The sequence below is a fragment of the Gouania willdenowi genome, chromosome 14 (assembly GCF_900634775.1).
Source record: "Gouania willdenowi chromosome 14, fGouWil2.1, whole genome shotgun sequence".
Lineage (NCBI taxonomy): Eukaryota > Metazoa > Chordata > Actinopteri > Blenniiformes > Gobiesocidae > Gouania > Gouania willdenowi.
Genome location: NC_041057.1, coordinates 33,316,626 through 33,335,184, shown reverse-complemented (window position 1 = coordinate 33,335,184; position 18,559 = coordinate 33,316,626). Strand labels below are relative to the sequence as shown.

The following is an 18,559-nucleotide window of genomic DNA, read 5'->3' as shown; positions in this document are numbered from 1 at the left end:
CACAAACAAACACAATCAACGTCAAGTTTCTGTTTTCTGGAACTTTCAAATCCTACAAATCTGAGGAATTAGCTTCGATCACATTTTCTCTAAATATCTACCTTTGTGAAAAAACTGTAGAAGTTTAATAAAGCAACATTAAGTAATTAATGGAAAAGCAGTTTTTTCCTCACAATATTTGTTACTGGAAGTCCTCCCTGAAATACAGGTCAGCCTATGAGGTAATAGGGTTCTTTTTATATATTTCTTCATTGGAAATCAGGTTTTTGATATACATCACTAAGAGCGTCATGTCTACACAAACATCCTTAGTGTATAAATGAGACAGTCTTATTAATTCCATAATTTCTGTTTTTGGATAGGGATGTAAAGAGAGGCTACTAGAGTCACAAGACAAGAGAGAACAAGCAGCAGCAAGGGCAGGTACGGGTGGGAGAGGGAGCAGGAAGAAGAAAAGATGCTGGAGTACCCGGAGAACACAGGGAGAACATGCTAACTCCACACAGAAAGGACTCCTTTGTGGAGACAGTTGTGCATGTTTGGTCTCAGACAAAGTTCCAGTAACTGTAAACCTTCTTTGTTGACATTTGTTTCCACTAGTCAGTCTGTATTTCTTTCCTTTCTGACATTTTTACTGCACGTGTTTTGTTTACTGTGACTGGGACCTGATCCCACGATGCAGCTGAGACGTCAAATCTGTCATTTCTCTTTCAGGCCAACATTGAGATGATGATGTAAGCTTTTATTTCCTGTCATGTAGACACAGCTCTAACTCTCTCCTCCTTTATCTTATTTTCAGCTGCATACAGTATGTTTTGGTTAAAAACTCACATTACTCTAGTTTAAAAATCACTGCTCGGGTTCCTAAAAGTCTCAAAAGTTCCTCTCCTTTCTACATCTGAGCTTATTTTATCTTATTAACTCTCACATTTGTAAAGTCCTCAGTCACATGAGAACAAATGGAAAAATATGTTTGTTTCTTTCTAAGCTTTGCTTTTACCAGTTTTTTTTCATTTATTTTTAACTTGGTTTTTTAATGATTGTTTCTTTATTGTTAAGATTTTATTATCGTTACTTTTACCATGCTTACATTTTTTTAATCATCTTAAGGCAGGGTTGGGCTCAATTAAAAAATTTCAATCACAAATTAACAAATGGTGGAAAAAGTGGTGAAGGGATTTTAAAAACCACAGAAATTGGTTAAAAGTTGCATTTAAAAAAAAAAAATGTTTACCTCCTGGCTCTTAGAGGAGATGAACGCTTTTTCCTTCGCTCCCCCATTTTTTCCTGCTTGCTGCTCTTTGTCTTGTTTTAATCTAACAGGAGCCTCTCTCTGCATCCCAATCCTAAATCCTGAACTTTAAGGAGGAGTGGAGAGTTTGTCTCAAGTGAAATGGCCACATTACTGGCTTATTGATGCAAATGACCAGGAACAATAGGGCTGGCAGTCATGTTGTGGCTAGCCCGTCTGAAAACAACTCGTCCTATCTTCATTCGGCCCTCTGAGATGAACCGCCTGTTGTCAAGGTTTGTTTTTTTTCCTCCACACTCTTCCAGGACGGAATGTTGATTCAGCGCTCTGACCTGTATCTCACTTTCCCATGAACACCTGGGATATTGTCTCGGCTAACGAACTCTCGAGGTCATCTCTACGGCAACGCCGTCGCACATCATCAGCACTGGAGACAAACTGTGAGAAACTGTAGCAGAGTCTCAGTAAACAGGCTTACGCTCACACAAACACTGTCACTCCCACATTACACACACAACCTGTTTTTTCACCTTCTCTTCTGGCCCCAACCCCTCCTCCCTCCCTGCAGAGAAAGCAGGAAGCAAGGCTGTAAGAGCAGCACCACCCTGTGGCTGACCTGCAAACTGCCCATCCTAAAGACCCACCCCCTGTGCTAACGTACTGTTGTATTGAATTGTATGTAGCGTTTGTTGGATTTTGTCGCAATGTTTGCTGAGGAGTTTTTTCATGATCCCAAACTCCGCCCTCTCTACAAGGGCCTAGTTTGGTTTTGTCATTTTTTTACCTCTTCTTCTTACCTATTGTTCCATATTTCTCATCTAAGAAACGGAGCGCTGCCCTGCTGCTGGCTGCTCCACAGTTCTCCCGTTCCTGTCCTCCCATCTTATATGTGATTGTCTTTTCATGTTTCTTGGTCGGGATGAAACTGAAACTGAATTTCCACTCGGGGATTAATAAAGTATTATTAATCAATATTCAATCAATCAAAAACAATCCGAAAAGGTGCTAAAAAGGTTTTAAAGTATTAATAATGGAAATGGGGAGAGGGGGTTTGGGGTAATGTGTTTAAAATAGTGGGAACAATTAGTTTAAACTGGCAAATATTGGGCATGACAAATCGTGAATGTGGTTAAATCAGCAAATAAAAAAAAGTGACGATAATGGGTCAACATATGTGACATTAGGTGAAAAAAAGGTTCCACTGTGAGTAAATCTTTGGAGTCCAGATGAGACAAAGATTAATATTTGACAGAAGGAGAAGAAAGGAGTTGAACAACATGTGACAGAGACGCTAATCCTGTGAAATATGTGGAATGTTCTGCTGTAGAGGAAAATGAATGTAGAGGTGGTTTCTCAGAGTTAAAAGGTTTAGTTCAGGGTTTATTATTCAGAATGTGAAATGCAGCAAACTTCATATTCCAACATGGATGAGTAAAATAAGGAAATAACAGGATTTGTGTAAGATTAGCATGAATTGATTGATTGATTATTTTAGTTATTGTTAGCTTCCATTTTTTGACAGAATCTTTTGAACATGTTGAAATTGTGATGAAAGAACCAACAAAACAAGACTAAAAAACACAGAATACACACAGAATCATGTTTATATTTAACTTTTATTCTCGTGAAATTATGATTTCATTCTCAAAATATTACGACTTTAATCTTGAAATATTAGAACTTTAATCTCGTAGAATTATGATTTTATTAAGATAAGACTATTCTCATAAAATTACAACTTTTTTCTCAAAATATTATGTTTAGCTGTTCTTTGTTTCATTCTCTTCTGTTGACTGCTTTTGCTTTTATTTGACCAATAGGAGTCGCAAAGGCGAAAGGCCCCGATTTAGTGAAGCCCGCCTGATGATTACTGCAGCTTCACTGACGACACACCTGCCACTACATCTAACTACTGAAAATAGATAAGTTTAGTGAAAGTTAGATAGGCACACACACTAAATGACAACAAAAAATATGAAAATGACTGAAAATACACAAAACTAAATATTTATACAAAAATTAAACAAAAGACAACACAGAAAAATACACCAAAAGACAACAAAAACATGAAAATGACTCAAAATACACTAAACTAAATCCCATGAGTGCATACTTCCGACGGGCACTGTACAAAAAAAAAAAACACCAAACGAAAAAAATATAAAAATGAGTTAAAAATAAACACATTTATCATGCGCATGTCTCATAGAATTAAACCAGGGAAATTGCACACGCTATTTTACTTTGCACCTGCAAATATACCCCTTTATAATGCTACAGAGTATGTTGTTATTATTATGCCCATAATTGACAACTCTTCTTAAGCTCTCACTATATGAATACATACTAACAACGGGCACTGTACTCGACTTCAAAAAAACATACATTTACAGAAAAATACGAAAATATGAAAATGGCTCAAAATACACAAAACTAAATATTTATACAAAAAATACACAAAATTACTCCAGAATCACACTACAATAGCAACAAAAACAATAATTATACAAAAATACACATGACTCCAAAAAAACATACATTACAAAAAAATTAAAATAAAAAAACAGCAAACATTTATACACAAAAAGACAACAGAAAGATAAACAAATAAACATGACTCCAAAAAACATAGGTTACAGAAAAATACACCATACAAAAAATTTTAAAAATTAATGAAGCCATGCACATGTCCCATAGAATTAAACCAGGAAAATTGCACCCACATTTTGCACCCGCAAATATACCCCTTATGCTCCCACATGAATACATACTTCCGACGGGCACTGTACTAGTAACATTAAATTAGACAAAGTATTTGTTTCATTTACTATGTATTTATGCTGATATAACCTACAAGTGCAATTCAGCCACTAGCAGTGTTCATAACACTGCTAGTAGCTGAATAAGAGTTTAAACTAATTTAAAGTGGACATATCATGGTTTTAAATCCTTCCTTTTTACATATAAATCATACAGTTGTGGTCTATATAAAGCAGAACTGCAATGCTTGGGTCTGAATTCCTCATTATTATAGCTCCACCCCTTTTCTACCCCTTTTCTGATGTGCTTCTGAGAGCAACTCGTTTTGGTGCGGTCTCTTTAAATGCAAATGAGACACTCCATACCCCGCCCCCTCTTCAGGTGACACTCGGTTCAACTCCACCCTGCTCGGCCATTTTTGTAGTTTGATAGAAGAGCTACGGCTATGTAGCAGCGCATAAACTTTTTATTCAGAGGTTATTTACAAAATGTCAACAACAGAAGACTTATCCATCCAGCCTTACATGTTCGAGCCAGAGTCTGACCCAGCGGAGCAAGATGAAAATGAAGATGATGAACCTGCAGAACCCTAACAAGTGAGCTAACACAAGCACCGAGCTAACGCTAGCGCCAAGCTAACGTCACAAAATGCATTTTAATACAGTCTTTTCAAAGACAAAAATGGCAAAATGAAATGACGAATGAAAACTTTAGACTTAAATTAAATCATGTAGGCCATATCATCAAGGATCTAAAACGAGCACACAGCGCTAACATATGAAGACGGTGCAACTGCTAATGCTAACAAAACATTGACAGGGACGTCTTATCATCACACTTTTTAGCGTTATTTACAGCTTATCGAAGTGCTCTGTTCGTTGTCTCTAAAGATAGAAGGAATTGAACCCTCAATCAGACAAAGTCTTTCGGCAAATCCTTCTTTATACTGGCGAAGCGGTCATCCTTGAAGTGCTTCGCGCACACAAAAATGACCTTAACCACAGATGTGGTACATTTCTGTGAAAAATAAAACTCAACCAAGCACTTCGAAAAGGTTCTGATGCTGGGAGACGGTGTAATGAAGCGTGTGGGTTACTACATCCAACAACCCAACATTTTGACTTATCCTCTCGTAACTTCGGCATCCTTGAGCTTGGACTACAAAATAAAAGCCAGAAATAAAAATGGCGGATTGCTCGAAGTGTTGGACCTGGAGTTGATGTACTAATTTGGCAGTTCCGCTGCAAATACTGTGATGTAATAGTTCAAAAAACGTAATAGAGAATAGAAAAATCGAAACAGATTGAAAAATATGAGCAAAACAGAATATAAAGATATCTACGGAGCACCTGAAGAGACTAATTTGATTTTTTCTGTACTTCTAAGCACTCTAAATATACAACAAAATGCATTTAAGGGCTAAAAAAGTGGATTTGGCATAATATGTCCCCTTTAAGTTAACTTGTACAGTGCCCGTCGGAAGTATGCATTCATGTGGGCACATAAGTACAGTTGTGAATTATGGCCAAATGAGTATGTGTTTGAAGGTTGGATGTACAAAGAGGTGTACATACTCTGTACTCTATAGTGTTATAAAGGGGTATATTTGCGGGTACAAAGTAACATAGCGTGTGCGATTTCCCTGGTTTAATTTTATGGGACATGTGCATGATAAATGTGTTTGTTGTTTTTTTATACTCATTTTTATATATTTTTTGTTTGATGTATATTTCTGTAATATATGTTTTTGGAGTCATTATGTGTATTTTTGTATCTTTCTGTTGTCTTTTTGTGCATTTTTTGTATAATTATTATTTTTTGTTGCCATTGTAGTGTGATTCTGGAGTCATTTTGTGTATTTTTGTATCTTTTTTGGTGTAGTTTTGTGCATTGTTGTCATTTTGTGTAAGTATTTGTTTTTTTTTGGTGTATTTTTCTGTATGTATGTTTTTTGGAGTAATTTTGTGTGGTTTTGGAGCCTTTTTGTATATTTTTATGCATTTCTGTTGTCATTTTGTGTACTTTTTGTATAAATATTGTTTGGATTTTTGTTTTATTTTACTCATTTAGTATATTTTTATTAGAAATACTGTGTGTGTGTGTGTGTGTGTGTGTGTGTGTGTGTGTGTGCCAGCCATCTCCTCCATGCTTATCTATTACACACGCACACGCGTCTTGCGCATAATCCGTCGCAGGTTCTTAAGAGAGACACGGTAACTACGGTAGCCAGTTAAGTCAACTATTCATCAGCATGTATGTCTATGCTGTACAACCCCTCGACTAACAGAGAAAGTTTGTCACACCAGTGCCACCACTGGATAAGTTTGTGTAGAGCCCTGATAATAATAAATATGTTGATAGGGATATAATATTAATAGTGAAAGTAGTAATAGTAATAAAAGTAATGTTGTACTGATATTAATGTTAATAATTGCAATAACAAAATAATATAATAATGCACTAAAAACAATACTAATAATAAACAATATTAAATAATTATAAGGTAATATAATGATACTATAGCAATGCTAATAATAAAATGAGAACACCAGTAACTATAATAAAAAATATTAATAATGAAAACGAATATAATGGTAATTATAAGAATAGCAATAACTTTAATACAATAGTAGTAAAATTATACAATAACAATAACAAAATAATATAATGAAAATCCAGTAACTATAATACAATAAAAACAATAACAAAAAAAATAATCAGGTAATAGCAATAATAATACAATGAGAATACCAGTAACTACAAGATAAAAGAATAATACAAAAAAAGAATAATATAAGAATAACAATAACAATAATACGGTAGTAGTACGATTAGATAGAGATAATATAATACTGTGTGTGTGTGTGTGTGTGTGTGTGTGTGTGTGTGTGTGTGTGTGTGTGTGTGTGTGTGTGTGTGTGTGTGTGTTGGTGTGGGTGTGTTGAGAAATAAAAAAAGAGAGAGAGAGAGCCCTGAAAGTACCACGAAAAATAAACGTTTTGCAACACCATAGTCGCAACTCTCTCTCAACGGCTCTGTGTGCGTTCACATGTACATCGCACTCGCATCAGCCGTGTCTATGAATGTGTGTGTGTGTATGTGTGTGTGTGTTTGTTTATATTGTAGCTGCTAGCATCTTTCTTAGCACATAGAAGAATATAATAAGAAACACTCACCGTTTCGCAGAACAAACAATAATCATAGTGGACCCATCCGCTCACAAAAGCGCTACATTCCTCTGTCTGAAGAATCAGAATGTTTGTGATATAAACGGCTAATGACCGTCAGCATAGCCACCGCCCACAGTCATGGAGACGAAGGAGGAAGTGAAGTCCGTGACCCGAGATTTAAAGGAAGTTTGGAATCATGGGAATAATATTAAATAACCAAGAAATATTAACTTAAATGACTTATTTAGTATATTTAAACAAATAAATAAATACCGTGTGTGTGTGTTCCATGAAATGTTTAAGACGCTGATAACCAAACTCCATAGCGATTGTAGCGCCAATCAGAAAAGTAACAAAACTGCGCAAAACAAAATGTAAAGCTCCAAACTACATGAGTGAGTAAGTAAAATAAAGTATTATCTACAATTCGGCTGTCTTTTAAAAAAAAAAAAAAAAAAAAATCATTGTTTACCTTCGAACCGAGTGGTCAGAGCTTAACTTCCATGCATGGCACCACAGAGAATCCGCAGTTTTCCAGAAGGAGTATTGAACGGGTTGAGTTCAATGCGACTCTAGTGAAACAGTGCGTTATTGAGCAACATTTATATGGTTTAAACAATGGGAAACTTGTCTGCAAAAAACTCACCAGTGGCTGACGGTTTCAAATGATCTTTTCAGAGAGCTACCGTGTTTCGGTCTTAACTATCTTCCTCTCTCTCACTCGTATGTTTGCAGTCCCTGTCTGCTTTGCTGTGTGCGCAGCGATTGGCTCTGGGTGCACATGTGACTCTTGCTCGGGTGAAGAGCTGTGCAGTGAAATAGAAATAGCGCCCTAGCGCCCCCTCACAAAAAAAGCTGCTGTCCAATAGTGAAATAAAATTAAATATAACATTTTGAAATGACCAAATTACTCCAAAATAACAGATACACACACTCTAGGTATTTGGAAGGGGAGATATTTGCTCAACACACACGCACACGCTCACACGCTCACACACACACACACACACACACACACACACACACACACACACACACACACACACACACACACACACACACACTCACACTCACACTCACACTCACACACTCACACCCTCACACACACACACACACACTTCTGTCATTATAGTATAGATGATAGATGTCTAACACAGACACACAGTGTTAGTGAGAGAGAGCGAGGAGAGAGAGAGAGAGAGAGAGAGAGAGAGAGAGAGAGAGAGACAAAATGTTAGTTTTTTAGACGAGTAGTCACATACCGTCTCAGACGGTGTCTGTCCTTTCTTTCTTTCTGAAAGCATGTTGACCACTCGACAATTATTGTGTGGTGCCTGCCGTGGTTGGTTAGATTTAGCGAGGACCAAAGTTAATTATCATGAAAAAAATAAATAGAGTATTGAATGGGGAAATATAAGCATGAGAAATGTCAAGTGTGGCGTGTGGTGTGAGAATGGCTCAAATTGCGTGACTGTCACACTGAATGAGTGACACTTGGCAGCTCTGCAATCTCTATGAAAAAGTGTGCAAAGCCACTGAAAGTGGTTTAGCTAATCAAGAAAAGCTTTGCGTTGACCACGGATAGTTGGAACTCCCAGGCAACAGATAGTTCCTTGACCCTGATTGTTCACTATATGTCGGATTGGCAGATGAAAAGCACAGTACTGCAGACTCGGATGGTGCATGAAAGCCATACTAGTGTGCACTTGGCCGAGGAACTGAGAAAAGTACTGACTGAGTGGAAGTTGGAGCGGCCAAATATGACCATACCAGTCGCCACAGATAACGCAGCAAATATTGCGAATGCAGCCAATAAAACAGATGGACTGGGACCTCAGAGAGGCTGCTTTGGTCACACTGGAAACCTCACAGTTAGTATCAATCAATGGGATGTCCCGCCTCCTTGCGAAAGTAATGACACAGCTGGACTTTAACATTTAAAATAATTTTTTGTTTACATTTTTGCACGTTTAATTTTTTTATACTACTGTTCAGTGTATTCAGTCATCAAGGAACAAGAGGCAGTTTACCATTTGAAAAATGTGTTTAAGAACCGTTAACTTAAAAGAAAAGAGATACTTGAAAATGTTTGCTGCAAAATGCAGTTTTTGATGAGACGCAAAATAAAGAGAAAAAATGTTCCCTATATGCACAAAAAACATACTAAAACCATGGGTCAAAAACCGAGGTAGGGACCGTACCATGAGTTACCTGTACCGTTGCACCCCTAATGCAGACGTGGAGCAGTGAGGAGGGGACTACATGTGTAGAAACTCATGATCAAACCTCTGCATTTTCTCCTTTTCTTCAATTAAACCTTCATCTGAACCACAGACATTCCCTGCACGTTCTGATTGGCTACGATGTTTAAAGGGAACCCTCATCAGCCAATAGAGTACAGCCTATGTCCCAGGATTTACAGGAATATTTATTTATTTATTTTTTTAATGCTGCCAAGACTATTGTACTGCAGTGTATTATAACTGCTGAGTCATAGTGAAACGTACCTCTGAGTAGCAACAGTCGCTGCAGCGTCTAAAGCAAACTGCCTCATCACGCTCTCCTCCAGATACTTCTGCTCCCACTTGGTCATATCGGCCTCCAGAGCCAGGATTCGCTCCTCCTTCTCTCTCAGATGCTCCATCAGGGCGGTGGCGTTGTACTCTGATGGAACCACTCCAGAGCTCTGAGAGCCGCCCTGGCGCTGAGAGAGTTAGAGTAGAGACACTGCATCATCAAATGAACTAAAGTAGGGGTTTAGCTTTAATCTGAGACAGAAACTGGACAAAATCAAACCTGCACACTGCAGTTAAAATATATCATATTATAGGATAAATTAATGTACAGTATGATAACCACTTGTTAGAGTTCCATCCTGTAGCAAACAGTGCTTACTCTTTGTATTACTATTTTGCAGCAAAAGTGTCTCTCCTTGTTTTCAAATTGGAAGGAATATAAAGCCCGACATAATACACAAAATAACTCCTAAAACACTAATCACAAAGTACACACACAAATAAATAAATAAACAAAATGACTCATAAAACACAAAATGACAACAAAGACAGACACAACAACCACTTAAACAAAATAACAACAAGACAGTCGTCAACATCCTCCCCCAAAATGGTTCTCATTAAAACTCACAACCTTTTCCTAAATGTCCTAAATCTAAGAACTTAGATGTATACATAAGAAAATATTATCACATCAGAATATAAAATTACTATCTATCTTAAACGGTTTCTAAGAAAAGCTGTCCCCTTTGAAGATACCTGGAACAGAGTAAAAAAAATTGGCACAAGGGCAATAATAAAGTATAAACAATAATAAAATATTTAACAGCTTAAAATCAATAAGAACATTTAAAATCATCAGTAAAATCAAATAAAATCATCAACAAACACATTACATCAACAACATGACCAAAAATCTTCCTCTCAAGCATACGCAGTTGAGAAAAAAAGTGCCTTTAACTTTGATTTAAAAATGTTCACACGGGGCGGTGTGTAGCTCAGTGGGTTGAGCGCCCGCCCCATGTACGGAGGCTGTAGTTCCTCACCTGCAGCGGGTCCAGGTTCGATTCCCGGCCTGGGACCCTTTCCTGCGTGTCATTCCCTGCTCTCTCTCACCCCCTTCCTGTCAAGCAACTGTCATATAAAGGCCACTAGAGCCAAAAAAGTCCTTTAAAAAAAAAAAAAAAAAATGTTCACATGTGATGCTGACTTCAGCTCTGCTGCAGTTTGTTCCACTTCTTTGCAGCATAACAACTAAAAGCAGCATCACCATGTTTACTGTGAGATCTGGGCTCCACTATCTGACCTGTGTCCATAGATCTGAGAGACCTGCTGGGTTCATACCTGACTAACATGTCACTGATGTATTCTGGACCAAACCCATTCACACATTTATACACCAGCAGCAGAACTTTAAAGTCTATTCTGAGGCTGACTGGGAGCCAGTGTAAAGTAATGTGCTCTGACCTCTTTGTTCTGGTTTAGACCTGAGCTGCAGCGTTCTGAACCAGCTGTAGATGTTTGATGCACTTTTGGGGGATTCCTGTCAGAAGACCATTACAATAGTCCAGTCTGCTGGAGATAAAAGCATGGACCAGTTTCTCCTGATCTTTCTGAGTCATTAAACCTTTCACTCTGGAGATGTTCTTTAGGTGGTAGAAGATGTTTTTGTGATAGATTTGATCTGATGCTGAATGTCAGATCTGAGTCAATCCGAACACCAAGGTTTTTGACTTGGTCTTTAGCTTTTAAACATCGAGACTCAAGAAACTTGCTGACAGCAGTCCTCTTTTCCTTGTTACCAAAGACAATCACCTCCATCTTGTCATGGTTTAGTTGAAGGAAGTTTTCACTCATCCAGCAGTTTACTTTTTTTAAGCAGTCACACAACACCTCAATGGGACCATAGTCATCTGGGTTCAGTGATAGACATAGTTGTGTGTCATCTGCGTAGCTCTGATAATCAACCTTACAGTTGTGTAGAATTTGTCCAAAAGGAAGCATATAAAGGCTAAACAGAAGAGGTCCAAGAACAGATCCCTGAGGAACCCCACAGGATATTGGTAATCTGTCAGATTCAAAGTTTCCAATGCTTACAAAATATCTTCGCTCCTCCAAGTATGATTTAAACCATTGAATTACTTTTCCATTTAGTCCAACCTATGTTTGCAATCTGTGCAACAAAATTATATGATCTACAGTGTCAAAGGCAGCACTTAGATCCAACAGAATGAGAACAGATACTTTTCCTGATTCAGTGTTCAACCTTATGTCATTGATCACTTTGATCAGATCAGTTTCTGTGCTGTGATGAGAACCAAAACCTGACTGAAATTTATCAAATATTTTGTTGAATGTTAAGAATTGACTCAGTTTATATCTATTTCAATCTATACCATTATTTCTAAAAAAATCATTTTCCTCACACATAGACAAGGTAGTCTCATCATTTATATGGAATGGGAAAAGTGCACGCATCTCAAAAAATATTTTGCAACAACACCGGGAAAATGGAGGACTCTCACTTCCCAATTTTCAATATTACTATTGGGCTTCCAATATCCGCTCAATGCTATATTGGCCTCATTCTTCACACAACAGTAGTTTCAAATGGTTGAAACTTGAGAACATGTCATGTAGATCTACTTCTTTGCATTCCCTGCTGTGTACAAAGTTACCTCTCCCTCAACCTTGATGCGAATTTTCCACAAATCCAGTTGTTAAACATTCTTTCAAAATCTGGGCTCAATTCAGAAGAAGTTTTGGTCTAAATAATCTGTCAATTTACGCTCTTGTAATGCAAAACCATATGTTTGTCCCTTCCTTTGTTGATGACTGTTTTGCAGTGTGGTTCGCCCATGGCCTGAGAACACTGAAGGACATGTTTGTTGAAGGACTGTTTGTCCCATTTCAACAAGTGAAAGGGATATTTCAAATTCCTGATTCTCATTTCTTCAGATATCTTCAGCTTCACAGTTTTGTGTCTGCTTCACTTAATCACTTCCCATCACGACCACCTCACACACCCCTTGAAAACATTTTGGACTTGAATGCAAACTCAAAAGGACTTATTGGTAAAATCTATGCTATTATTAATTCCTATGATTTGGAACCATTGTCTCGTGTCAAAGGAAAGTGGGAGGAGGAATTATAACTGTAATCCCTGAAGATGTATGGCAATCTGTGATAGATAATATATATTCTTCTTCAATTAGTTTAAGGCATAGGGTAATTCAATTTCAAATTGTTCACAGATTGCATTGGTCAAAAGTGAAACTGACGAAATTTAAACCTGACTTCGACCCCCACTGTGATCGCTGTGAAACTGAACTAGCGACTCTATCTCACATGTTTTGGTTCTGCTCAAAATTGACACACTTTTGGGAATCCATATTTAGATTTCTTTCGGATGTATTTCAGATTAATGTTGAACCGGGCACCACAACTGCAATAATTGGTATTGTATCTCAATTTTCTAAATTTAATCAAAAGCAAAAAGATGTGATTGCGTTTACTACACTTATTGCCCGAAGGCTTATACTGTTTAAATAGAAAGACAAATACCTTCCATCGTTTAGAATGTGGTTTGTTGATCTTTTGTCTCATCTAACATTGGAGAAGATACGATATTCTATAAGAGGTTGTGTCTCTGGCAACCCATCTTGGATTAAAAAAACAGGTGGATCCCTCACTTATTCTATCAGAATGATGTCGTATTCATATTTCTATTTTATTGGTAATTTTTTTAAGGTGCAACAGGGTGGGAGTGTTCTGTGGGAGTGGGGAGGGGGGTTATAAGCTAAAAAAAAAAAAAAAAAAAAAAAAAAGACATTGTTCTATTTTCTTCTCTTCTGTTTTGTATCATGTCTACAATAAAAACACTTTGAAGAAAAAAAAAAGAATTGACTCAGTTGGTTGAAGACCACCTTCTCAATGATCTTGGCTATGAATAAAAGGTTGCTGATTGGTCTATAGTTAGCCAGTATATAGGCATCCAGTGTTCTTTTTGGTACGGTGCCTGATTGGAATGAACAGTTAATTATCTGACACAAATCAATGACAATTGACTTTACAACAGTTTTAAAGAAGTTTGAGGGTATTGTGTCAAGGCAACACATTGATGGATTCGGCTGCTGAACAGTTTCCTTCATTGTTTTTGGGTTCACTGTAGTAAACTCTAACATTGTAGTTGACTCCTCCCTCAGTGGTTGAAGATGTTCAAGCTTTTTGTTATTTTGTTGTTTGTTCTGATGTTTGACCTTATTGATTGTATTTTTTCATTGAAATATGAAGTGAATTCATTGCATTTTCCAGTTGACAGTAATTCAGGGGCTATCTGATCTGGAGGGTTGTGAGCTTTTCAATTACAAAAAACAAGGTGCGAGAGTTGTTAACATTTTTGGCAATAATTTCATAAAAGTATTGCTGCCTTGCTTTGAACAAGCCATCATTGAATTTTCGCAGACTTATTTTGTATAGTTCTAGAATGAATTTGGAGTTTTGTTGATCTCCATTAGGCTCAGCTCTTCTACACAAATCTATAACGGAGCACACGTCACACATTTATAAAACACATCTATAACAGAAAACATTTCATACATTTATATAACACACATCTATAACAGAGCACACGTCACACATTTATAAAACACATCTATAACAAAAAACATTTCACACATTTATATAACACACATCTACAATTTTTCTAAGGTTTTTCAGATTGAAGTAGGACCCTTAGTGGTTATAGATTATGTGAAATTTTGGAAATATATGATACTAATTGACAATAAATCATGTTTTAAATAGAGAAATCTGTAGTCACCCCCAAAAACCTAGAGATTTACATAAAATGTAAATCCAATTATTAATCCAATTATCTTTATCGAAGGCTGTAAAAGCAGAAATAATTGAATTAATATATGGACATCAACTGCAGCAAGTTTGGTGATAATAATAAACATTTATATAACACATCTATAACAGAACATGTCACACATTTATAAAACACACATCTATAACAGAACACGTCACACATTTATATAACACACATCTATAACAGAACACGTCACACATTTATATAACACACATCTATAACAGAACACGTCACACATTTATATAACACACATCTATAACAGAACACGTCACACATTTATATAACACACATCTATAACAGAACACGTCACACATTTATATAACACACATCTATAACAGAACACGTCACATCTCAATCAAACATGCAAACACCAAAGGCATAAACAAGGTGATAAAAAATCCATTGTAGGGGGGTCTGGGAGGATCCTCCCTTAAAGAAATCTTTTGATTTTAATACAGGTGTGGTGTGAATTGTGTGTTCTTACTTTTATTTGCAGCAATTCACCAAAATAAAATGTGTGGATTAATGCTTTGGACACGCCCAGTTAATCGTCTCATTGGATTTAACTAATTTTTTATAGGACTTTTATTCTGTCAAAGGGCTACACTTGAAAAACAGTTTTATGGTAATTCTGCAGTAAAGTTCATTATTCAGTATATTTTTCTCTTATTTTGTTTCCACAAATTTTGCAGTTTGAATTTTCAATTCTCAAACATTTATTTGCCTTGCAAATACATATCTTGCTTAGTTTTCTCTTATTTTGTGTGTATTTGGTGTTATTTTTCTGTTCCTTTTATTATTCAGTATATTTTTTTCCGATTGTTTTTGTCTTGTTTTTTATTTTAGTTCTTGAATTATAGTGAGTTACCATTTGCTTATTCTCGCAAGTTTACTTTTTTGGGTGGACACCCGCCTAGCGCCCAGTGTGAGCCGGAGATAGGCACCGGCTGACCCCCGTGATCCTACCTCTTAAGCCCCAGCCACATTTTTCCAAAAATCACATATTCATAACAAATAACATTTTTTAAGGTTCTTCAGATTGAAGTTGGACCCTTAGTGGTTACAGATGATGGAAATATATGATACTAAATGACAATAAATCATGTTTTAAATACAGAAATCTGTAGTTGCCCCAAAAAAACTAGAGATCTACATCAAATATAAATCCAATTATTAATCCAATGTTATTTATCGAAGGCTGTAAAGGCAGAAATAATTGAACTAATGTATGGACATCAACTGCAGCAAGTTTGGTGATGATAATAAACATTAGGCCAAAGATAAACATGTTTTTGTACAAAAAAGTTCAGGCTGAAGCCCATTTTGCCACAACTGTGCCAAAGTTTTCCACAAGTTTGGAAACAAGTGTGAAACTGTAATATGTCAATCAAATTGATTCCAATCATTGTTAGTCTTATGTTTGACAACTAGATGTTGCTATTTGGAAATAAACACATTAATTTTTATTCAGGTCTCTGCTATGCCATGCACAATGCTGTTTTTGGTTTCACTCTTTGGTGGCGTTACGCAGGGCTCTTATTCAGCAATGCTTTGATCGATCAGAATGATTGACACAGCGTTACAAAGCTGAGAGCCTGTAGAAATGGGTGATTAACACTACAGGGGTGGGCTTTAGCCCTGGCCAATCAGAGCTGGGTAAAGGAGGGACTGGCAATTTTATACACAAGCGCATTGCACCTCATTGGACGGATTTCTCGGCAATTTCTAATGGCAATATCTGTCTGACTACACGATTTGGATTTATCAAAAATATTGAGTTTTATACACATTGGAGGAACTTTTGATAAGAAACAACAAAGATAAGACACAATTCATCATCATTGGTGACTTTTTACACTGTGTATTTTCTGATTTTGTGGCGGTGTTTTGGTACGTAACATACTCGACCTGTATTTTTAGTTGATTCGACTCAGTTGCACGTAGGCTCTTGTTATAGAGCTGTGTGTTTATTTTGTGACTCATAGCAGTGGAAAAAAGTTAAGTTTGCAAAGTTGTTGACTTTTCCCTCTTAAAACATAATGGCCTGGTGTGTGTGTGTGGTCTTTTGTTCTGAGGATTACGGAGAGGTATAGAATTTGGGATTTAATTCGTTCTTTACAACATTAAAACCCGTAAAAGTCAGAGAAGCTGGAGCTGCCCCCGCCGGAGGGTCCGTTGGGGTTGGAGAGGTTAAACAGAACAAAGCGGGTCTGAAAATGGATGTATGTATTCATACCATTTTGTACTCGGAAAGGTGAAATTTGTAATTATTAATGATGTGATATATCGCAATGTATATTGTATTGTTTAGCATCAGGATATATCGCATTGACATGCAAATTGTGATTCATATCATCACATTCAGAGCAATGCACACCCCAAATAATCAATATCTCAAGTGGAAGCAAATACAAGTTCAACTCAATCAGATCACATTGGTCTCATTGATACCATGGAGCAAGTACAAACACTTGATATGAAACTTCTCTCTCAGGGATAAAGTCACAGCCGTGACCGAGGCCAAGAACGGTTTCAAACAAAGAAATGAGACTGATAAAGAATATAAAAAGCACACGTGTTATCTAAAATGTTTATTGGGTCACAAACACATCCAAACCCCAAAGATTAGTTGACACAATAAGGTGATGATGGGAGGGAGGAGGAAACCCAAATCTCCAAAAAGCCACAGAAAGGCGACACCCAGACTGTGAGGTCACCTGTATGATATAAAACACAGAGGAAGCAGTGGAGATCATCCAGCTGCACATCGACATCTAGAAGAACCAATCCTCAGCACTGACCAGTTCATCACCATGAGCCCAATCCTCTGCCTGAGCGTCCTCGTGATGCTTTTCTGCACAGGTAACCTCAGCTCTTCCTCAATACATTCTGTCTATCAACATCCTTCATTTATAGGCTTTTATTCTGTTTATAATGAAACATCTGATTTAAGATTAATCAACAAACATTTAAGGATTCCAAGGTCTGTTGTGTTCAAATGTTTGCATTTAGACAACAACAAATTGAAATATGTCGAATTTTAGCAACAATGCTTATTTGCATCTGCCGTCCCTCAGCAGGTTACAAAAATAGAAGCATTTGCAGCTAACGTGCTAAATAGATGGCTAATAGTCAGACTATGGTTAGTAGATCAACAGCATCACGTGTCTGTGTGTGAGACACTGATTATCAATGCACATCTAATGCTTTCTTTTTTCACTGATTCTTAGAGACCGGAGCACTCAAGTGTTACACTTGTGATGGAGACGACTGCACAAAAGTTGAAGAATGTGACGACAGAAATATCTGCATGAGCTCTACTTCTATGCGTACTGTCTGCTTCTCTTCATTTATTTTCAAATTCAAACAATAATAAGTTCTGCTTTGAATGCTAATCAATCTTTTGTTTACCCTTACAGACATGGTAGGCACAGAGCCCAACATAACGAGGGCCAAGTTTTGTACAACAGCTAATTACTGTCAAGAGATTGATTCGATTTTCAACCATCACCATGTGTCCATCAACATTAATTCTGTGTCAATTGTGGCGAGTGTCAAGTGCTGCAGTACAGATCTCTGCAACACTAATAATCCGCCAGGTAAGATGTTTTACAAAATAATTTTGAGTCACACAAATATTCTGCCCATAGTTTAATTACAGCTTAAGCTGACCTGTTGTGGGTTTCTTTCCAGAACCGCTACAATATACGTTGACACCAAATGGTTTGCTGTGCAAAGTCTGTTGGTCGGATGAGAAGACTTGCCGAATTCAAGAATGCACGGGAGTACAATCTTATTGCCGGAGAACAATTTGTAAGTGTTTTGATATATTCTAAAAGCCTTTTATATGTTTTTAATTAAGTAAATGTAAACAGCTTTAACCTCCCAGGCTGTACATTTAGGCCCAACACTTTTTTCATTGGAGGATGATAACCATAAAAACAATTGATTTTGAGTTCAAACAAATCCAGACAATTTCTACATCTTT

At 36.9% G+C, this 18,559-nt stretch overlaps 1 long non-coding RNA gene across 1 annotated transcript; it reads left to right on the top strand.

Annotated features, from left to right (window-relative positions):
- The first annotated feature begins 17,347 nt into the window (after window positions 1–17,347).
- LOC114475257 (uncharacterized) lies at window positions 17,348–18,163 on the top strand. The gene is made up of 3 exons (XR_003675456.1): window positions 17,348–17,433; window positions 17,802–17,900; window positions 17,991–18,163. It is a non-coding gene; the product is annotated as an uncharacterized LOC114475257 (long non-coding RNA).
- The last annotated feature ends 396 nt before the right edge of the window (window positions 18,164–18,559 follow it).